We start from the raw sequence: 8,318 nt of genomic DNA, 5'->3' as shown, positions 1-8,318 counted from the left end.
GCTGCTCCTATCCGCTTCAATGTTAAATAATTTTTGTTTAATTGCTATTAATTATGAAGTTATTAATTTTTTTGAAATTTTTGAATGAAAGCAGACATGTGGAAAATGGGCTGAATATGAGGATAGTTGAATATAGTTTGTGGAATGAAGCATGTTGAAGATATGGCCGGCCCTGAAAAGCGGGCGGAATAATAATAATAAGAACTAGAAATGCAATTCCTGAAGAAATTGCGGTGTGAATGCTGCGATGCTGAATAAACTTCACTGCTGAATGTTGATGAAGAACAAAGGATGAATATATCTGAATGAATAGAATGATTGAATAATACAATTTGACCTACAATTTGATGAATTATGACCTTGAAACTTGACCTTTGACCTCTAAACTCCTCTGGGGTTATAATTGAGTCATAATAAACATTTGTGCAAAGTTAGAAGAAAATCCGTGTAAGTCTAAATTTTGCGGTAACTGGGACTTGAACCACCAACTTTAAGCTCCGGGTTTTAAAAAAATAAAATAAATAAATAAAAATATAGATATGCCTAATGTGTCATATGCACTTACCACGAGACATGTTCCCCTTCACACAAAGATTTAAGGTGAAAATGTCATTCCCTAATTAGGATTCCAACCTGTGATCTTCAGACTGCGAGACCTAGGCTTAAACCACTAAGCCACCAAACTTGTTGAGTCTAACAGAGCAGGTCACATCTATAAAGAGAACTCTATATTCCTATGGCGCGGTGGTGAGCTAATCAGGGCCAATTGGTAACAGCTGTGGTCCCTCTCCACCTTTAGAGCTGAGCGAAACGCATCCTTCAAACTTCTGCCTCTCACACGCAAACCGTTTGTCTGACAGACAAAATGAAGATACCGTGAGAATCAGAAGATTCCAAGATATGGATGAAAAACTTAAAACTGTGAAATAGTAATTGAATAGACTTGGAGCTAAAGTACATTGATGGCTTGATGGAGGGCTCGTCTGAGGACGACCTAGAGAGAGAATGTATATGAATCAGCTAAAGGACTATGAAGATGTGGAAAAGTAAGAAATAGTCTAAAGTATGAACGGTAGTGAATTGTTGAACTCTAATTGAAACAATGTGGAATATTTAAACATTTCTAGATAAAATTATTATTGAAAGACATGACATTTTTTTTCATGTGTGAAATAGGCCTTCAAAGAGCAGAGTGTTTACCCCATTTCAACTTTGTCTCTCCAAACTGTCTAATAAAGCTTAAAAAAGAAGAAAAAAAATCTAGAAAAAAAGTGAAATTGCCCTTTAATGGGCAGAGTGAGTCACCAAGGTGAGTGTATGTCTTATTGAGGGTCTGTGATCAGGCAGAAATCCCACCTTTTAGAGGCCTCAGAGAGGTCATTTCATCCAAAACCTCACCTCAAACCGCTGCCTCTAACTGACGGACCGTGAGTCTAACTGACAAAATTATTTTATTGTTAGAACCAGAAGAATCTGATGAAGACACAGTGTGAAGATTATGTCTGTAATGTGAAGGATATGAGAAGCAGAGCATTTTAAAGGTGTGGTACAGTCTGCCTTTCTCCAGAAATGTCATGTCTCAGTTATCAAGGCGGCAGTTGGTTGGACACCATTTGGCTTGGAAGCCCAAACCTCCCATTGTGTAGGTCCGATTGCTTCAGTAGTCACATCTATGCGACCGGCAGAATATGTCCTACATTTTGATGTCAAAATTATCCATGTAGGGTTTCATTTGTGGGAATGAGAGGCAGTTATGTGGAAGGTTTTGGTGTATTTTTACACCAGTTCTACACTGTAACAGTTGGTTTCCCCACTCTGCCTCTGAACATTCCGTCCCATCCGGATCCCATTATAAATTTAGAAAGAGGTTGAAAAAAGCTTAAAACTAAAACTGTGTTTGTTCAAAGACAGTTGAAGATTTTAAAAAGTTGAATGAGTTTTTAATAGCTGTAATTAATGTGAATTGTTTAACGTTTGAATGGAGTCTCTAGCTGAAAAAATGCGGGAGGAGATAGGTTTCAAAGCAGAGGAAGTTTTAGCGGTTTGGAATGCTGCTCCTATCCGCTTCAATGTTAAATAATTTTGGTTTAATTGCTTATTAATTATGAAGTTATACATTTTTTTGAAATTTTTTAATGAAAGCAATAATGTGAAAAATGGGCTGAATATGAGGATAGTTGAATATAGTTTGTGGAATGAAGCATGTTGAAGATATGGCCGGGCCTGAAAAGCGGGCGGAAGTAAAATAATAATAACTAGAAATGCAATTCCTGAAGAAATTGCGGTGTGAATGCTGCGCTGCTGAACAGAAGCTGATGCTAAATAAACTTCACTGCTGAATGTTGATGAAGAACGAAGGATGAATATATCTGAATGAATAGAATGATTGAATAATACAATTTATGAAAAATTAATGAAAAATTAATGAAAAATTAATGAATGATGACCTTGAAAGTTGACCTTTGACCTCTAAACTCCTCTGGGGTTATAATTGAGTCATAATAAACATTTGTGCAAAGTTAGAAGAAAATCCGTGTAAGTCTAAATTTAGCGGTAACTGGGGCTTGAACCGCCAACTTTAATTTCAGGGTTAAAAAAAAAAAAAAAAAAAAAAACTCTAGATATGCCTAATGTGTCATATGCACTTACCATGAGACACGTTCCCCTTCACACAAAGATTTGAGGTGACAATTTTATTCCACAAGCTAGATTTGAACCTGTGACCTTTTGATTACAAGACCTGGACTTAAACCACTAAGCCATCAATCTGGTGTTTAAAAATTTATAGAGCAGGTCAAATTTATAGAAAGAACTGTATATTCCTATGGTGTGCGTGTGTGTGTGTGCGTGTGTGTGTGTGTGTGTGTGAGTGTGTCTGTGTGTGTGTGTGTGTGTGTCTTACTGTGCCTCTCCGAACTGTCTAATAAAGCGGAAAAAAGAAAAAAATTATCAAGAAAAAAAAGTGAAATTGCCCTTTAATAGGCAGAGTGAGTCACCAAGGTGAGTGTATGTCTTATTGAGGGTCTTTGATCAGGCAGAAATCCCACCTTTTAGAGGCCTCAGAGAGGTCATTTCTTTCGAAACGTCACCTCAAACCGCTGCCTCTAACTGACGCACCGTGAGTCTAACTGACAAAATTATTTTATTGTTAGAACCAGAAGAATCTGATGAAGACACAGTGTGAAGATTGTGCCTGTAATGTGAAGCATATGAGAACCAGAGCATTTTAAAGGTGTGGTACAGTCTGCCTTTCTCCAGAAATGTCATGTCTCAGTTATCAAGGCGGCAGTTGGTTGGACACCATTTAGCTGGGAAGCCCAAAACTCCCATTGTGTAGGTCCGATCGCTTAAGTAGTCACATCTATGCGACCGGCAGAATATGTCCTACATTTCGATGTCAAAATTATCCACGTAGGGTTTAATTGGTGGGAGTGAGAGGCAGTTAAGTGGAAGGTTTTGGTGTATTTTTACACCAGTTCTACACTGTAACAGTTGGTTCCCCCACTCTGCCTCTGAACATTCCGTCCCATCCGGATCCCATTATAAATTTAGAAAGAGGTTGAAAAAAGCTTAAAACTAAAACTGTGTTTGTTCAAAGACAGTTGAAGATTTTAAAAAGTTGAATGAGTTTTTAATAGCTGTAATTAATGTGAATTGTTTAACGTTTGAATGGAGTCTCTAGCTGAAAAAATGCGGGAGGAGATAGGTTTCAAAGCAGAGGAAGTTTTAGCGGTTTGGAATGCTGCTCCTATCCGCTTCAATGTTAAATAATTTTTGTTTAATTGCTTATTAATTATGAAGTTATTAATTTTTTTGAAATTTTTGAATGAAAGCAATAATGTGAAAAATGGGCTGAATATGAGGATGGTTGAATATAGTTTGTGGAATGAAGCATGTTGAAGATATGGACGTGCATGAATATGGCGGAATAATAATACGGAATAATAAATACGGTGAATATCAATGCTGTGAATGCTTTCAGCATTCACACCAAATACGGTGAATATCAATGCTGTGAATGCTTTCAGCATTCACACCAATAAATACGCAGAATATCAATGCTGTGAATGCTTTCAGCATTCACACCAATAAATACGCAGAATATCAATGCTGTGAATGCTTTCAGCATTCACACCAATAAAATAAACAACTAACATTATTATTGGAAATGCTCTTAATGACAAAAAATGTATTGGAATTTGTTAGAAATGTTGTCAGTAGTTTATATTATAAAACCAAAATGTTCATTCTACTCAAACATATGCCTATAAATAGTAAAACGAGAGACACTGAACATTTGGAGTGGTCTCTTCATTTTTTCCAGAGCTGTATACACTCAACCGGGTCACTTTTCACCCATATTGTGTATATACTATAGGGTTAAAGTTGCTTGATGTAGAATGTATAATTTGTTATGTGTGTGTGTGTGTGTGTGTGTGTGTGTGTGTGTGTGTGTGTGTGTGTGTGTGTGTGTGTGTGTGTGTGTGTGAGAGAGCCCGAGGGATGTAAAGCCGGCTAGATAAACCAAATGTTTGTTTTCCCCGGCAACAGGCAGCCACAATAAGGCACACATACACACACACACACACACACACACACACACACATATACAGTATTCTACACACGCATATACAGTATATACACACACACACACACACACACACACACACACACACACACACACACATCCACCATAAGGCCACAAGGCTTAGAGCAGCAGATATACTGTTTATACATCCAGAGAGATCGGACATATTGACGTGGTCATTACACTCACACACACACACACACACACACACACACACACACACACACACACACACACACACACACACACACATACACACACACATATACTGTACACGCAAGCACACAAACTCACACACACACACACATATACTGTACACGCAAGCACACAAACTCACACACACACACACACACGCACACACACACACACACACACACGCACACACACACACACACACACACGCACACACACACACACACACACACACACACACACACACACACACAAGGCCACCCCTACACAGTGGGAGTAGCCTGGTAATCCAGCCTCAGCAGGGTATTACATCTACTTTATGTGTGTGTGTGTGTGTGTGTGTGTGTGTGTGTGTGTGTGTGTGTGTGTGTGTGTGTGTGTGATGGTATAGTTTAGTGGCTTAGGGAGCAGCTTACACACCGTTGAGAGGATGGTCCCACCTTAGACACTGCTGTCCAACCCGCCATGTTTTAACGCCCTCTGAGTCCTTAACATGATCCCTGCTTCATTGATCTGGTCCACTGTATTTCCTTTTCTCTTTGTGTGTGTGTGTGTGTGTGTGTGTGTGTGTGTGTGTGTGTGTGTGTGTGCGTGTGTGTGTGAGTGTCTGTTTGTGTGTGTGTGTGTGTGTGTGAGCGACTGTGTGTATGTGTGTGTGTGTGTATAATACTGTATGTGTGTATACTGTGTGTGAGTTTGTTTGTCTCTGTGTGTGTGTGTGTGTGTGTGTGTGTGTGTGTGTGTGTGTGTGTGTCTGTTTGTGTCTGTGTGTGTGAGTGTGAGTGTGTGTGTGTGTGTGTGTGTGTGTGTGTGTGTGTGTGTGTGTGTGTCTGTTTGTGTCTGTGTGTGTGTGTGTGAGTGTGTGTGTGTGTGTGTGCCAGCGACTGTGTGTGTATGTGTGTGTGCGTGTGTGCGAGCGAGCGACTGACTGTGTGTGTGTGTGTGTGTGTGTGTGTGTGTGTACTACTGTATGTGTGTATACTGTGTGTGAGTTTGTTTGTGTGTGTGTGTGTGTGTGTGTGTGTGGTCGGTCAGCGTCATATTTTTCATTTTTGTTAAAAGCTAAAAAAAAATATTATTCTTCCAGCTTCAGCATGGGGATGACTCATCCAATAACAACCCATACTGTGCCTTACTACCATGACAACTATCATATTGTGTCAGGGTTGGCCTCTCATGCAAATTATGGTGATGTTACCATCTTTCGCAACAGTTAATTTCACTTTGCCGCCATTTTATTCCCCATTGTACAGCATTGTAATTATCTCTAGACCCTATTAGAAAAATTCTACGCAATTTTTTTTTTATTAATGTTATTCTATAACAGCCAATTATAATTAAATAGGTTGCCCCACTTTGCCCCCTAATAATTATTATTTCATTAAAAAGGTGCTCCGAGGAACTTTCGGTTTGTAATTAACAAAAACTCAAAGTTCCTCGGAGCACCTTTTAAATAGGTGTCCACACTTTCCCTGCGTTCCGAATCGCATACTTTCTACTATTTAGTATGGAAGAAAAAAGATTTAGGATGTCCCGATTCTTGAGGCCAGATTTAGGATGGTTAGAAAGACCCGGATGTCCTACTTCATGCGGCGAAGATTGTTAGTGTTGAAAACTGCATCCTATTTGGGCGATTCTGACCCACAATCCAGTGCGAACCTGAAGTGACCTAAGCCTCCATATGAAAACAAACGGGGATGCGACGGATATAAAAGCAAGAGGCAAGATCAAGGCGCAATGTTATGATGAAATAAGAGAGTAAAGTATGTCCCAATAGTATGCCTACTGCATCCTAACTAGATTATTTTTATCGTCGGATGTAGTATGTAGAATAGAAAAAAGAAAGAGTATGCGATTCAGAACGCAGGGTTTGTTTCAACCTGACTCCATATATATGTAATATGACACCGACGTGCTCCCTGTCACCTGCATATGGCTGTTTTATGACATCATACCAGGAAGTGGAAGTCTAGGGATATTCCTCGAAAGCTGACCAGACCAGTTTGACAGTTGATAGGTAAATAATGGTTTCTCTGTCCTACACACTTGCTCCAGGCATGAGGGGCAACACAGTTTAGTTAAAGGAATACTTCACCCATACGGAACCAGCGTTCTATCATTATAAAATAACTATTATAATATAATGAATGAGGTTTTTCTTCCCTCAGTCTTCCCTCAGTCTTCCCTTGGCCCAGCTGTCCTGTTAATCCTGACCCTTACTGTGATGTCACAAGAAGGAAAATGTAGGGTTAGACAGTGAGACCATAAAACACTCTTTCTGCCTTTTCTCAGGCTATATGATCCGATTTCATTTTTTTTTGCACATTTACACTAAATAGGATCTCCGAGTTCAATACACCTTCATATTCCAACCGGTGAAGTAGGTCTTTAAGTGTTGAAGATAGGAGGCTTTTAAATGTGTCTAAAGGTAGATAGATACACACACCGATAGCAGCAGGCTAACAATCAACATTCACACGAGCCCGGGTCCGCTGCTGGCAGAGGCCCATGGGGGGGACGCCCTACCAACTGAGCTAAGGGCGCCCCCTAGCCAATTATATTTAAACAGGTTGCCACACTTTGTTTCAACCATTTGGCTGTTATATGACATCATACCTGGAAGTGAAATTCTAGGGATATTCCTCGAAAACTGACCAGATTGACAGTTGATAGGTAAACAATGGCAGCACTGTCCCACACACTGAGAGGCACCTATTTGCAGACCCATGGGGAAAGTGGAGCTCCACCGGAAGCCACGCCCCGAACTCATTTCATTGGTCAGAATTGTAACCTACTCTGAATTTGTTATCTTCTTTTTGTTTTACTGCCGGAGTTCACCTAGCGGTGAATAATAATACACAGTTTCCACCGGTTATGGTGCTAGTACACAGTAAAATACGTCAGTTTGTTACGGGTCCCAAGTGGCCAGGACGGTGGTAAAAAGTAGATGTTGAGGTAGAAGATGAATGAAGCAATGAAGCTTTGTGTACATCTTCTGAAATCCGTCTGTTTAATTCACAATTATCACGAGTAGGTCAATCACATACAAATATAAACTCTTGTAAATGAAACACAAAAAGTGCCACCACATTAAAATAAATAACTCATTTTAAAAAGTGCCTATTTCTAGTAGGCCTATCTGTCTAACAAACAATTAGGCATATCTGTGTAACAAATATATAATTATCCTGACTTCCAAAAGCTGCTTGTCTGAGTCATGGTCTGAGTGTGTCTTTTCCTGGCTGAGGACAGAAAGCCATTCTGATACTTGTACTTTACAGTACAATCATTGAATGAAGCTGTCAAATGTACCGGCACTTATAGCTGTCAAATTTACAAATCGTCTTCTAAACCAATGAAATTGAGAGTTCATGGTTTTCCACCAATGAAATGACGTTCGGGGAGGGACAACGCTTTTGACCAATGAACGAATTAACTGAGTTTGGGGCGTACAATTCTGACCAATGAAATTAGTTGAATTTCCGGTGGAGCTCCGTTTTCAATGGTTTCCCCCATGGGTCTGCAAATAGGTACTCTT

This window comes from Ammodytes marinus, assembly GCF_949987685.1.
Source record: "Ammodytes marinus genome assembly, chromosome: 9".
Taxonomy (NCBI): Eukaryota; Metazoa; Chordata; class Actinopteri; order Uranoscopiformes; family Ammodytidae; genus Ammodytes; species Ammodytes marinus.
The sequence above is the reverse complement of the archived record's forward strand: the minus strand, read 5'-3'. Positions refer to the sequence as shown.